The sequence below is a fragment of the Arachis ipaensis genome, chromosome B01 (genome assembly GCF_000816755.2).
Source record: "Arachis ipaensis cultivar K30076 chromosome B01, Araip1.1, whole genome shotgun sequence".
NCBI classification, from domain to species: Eukaryota; Viridiplantae; Streptophyta; class Magnoliopsida; order Fabales; family Fabaceae; genus Arachis; species Arachis ipaensis.
Genome location: NC_029785.2, coordinates 3,872,642 through 3,873,304, shown reverse-complemented (window position 1 = coordinate 3,873,304; position 663 = coordinate 3,872,642).

The window sequence follows — 663 nt, the reverse complement described above, 5'->3', positions numbered from 1 at the left end:
CTTTTAATATTTAATATTAGTTTAATTAAAATTTTATATTATTTAAAATTATTTCATCAACATAATTATATGAATTATAAAATTTTATTGGTTTTCTATCAAAGTGATATTGTATCTCGAAGGTGATACCAGTTTTATTTCATAAATCAACTCCAATATATATTGATATTTCAATTCTAAATCAATCCATTTTTTAAAAGTGATAATCTAAAAACACTCCATTAGAAATACTCTAAAATAATTAAATATTGATAGAAAGTTTTTAAAATGTTTTTCTTTTTTTTGGTCACAATAACTATTATTTTAGAGAAATTTTGTTTGGTTTAATATATTTGTCATTTTCACATTTAGAATTAATATATGAGGAATACTGAATAAATGGTTGAATTAGTCCATAAAAAAAGATGATTTATTTTTTAAATTGGTCTCTAAAAGATTTTTTTTTAATTAAATTCGTTCTTCAAATATTTTAAATTAATCATGTTAGTCATTTGTCACTTTTTTTATTGATGGTGTCAAAATTTACTAATATGATACGTTAAGTGATACCACAATACACACGTAGGAGTCCTAATTGACTATTAACATAATAAAATTATATCAAATCAAAATCTAATTGAGGAGAAAACCTGAGGCATTGGAATCCTTCAATTTGGAATTGAT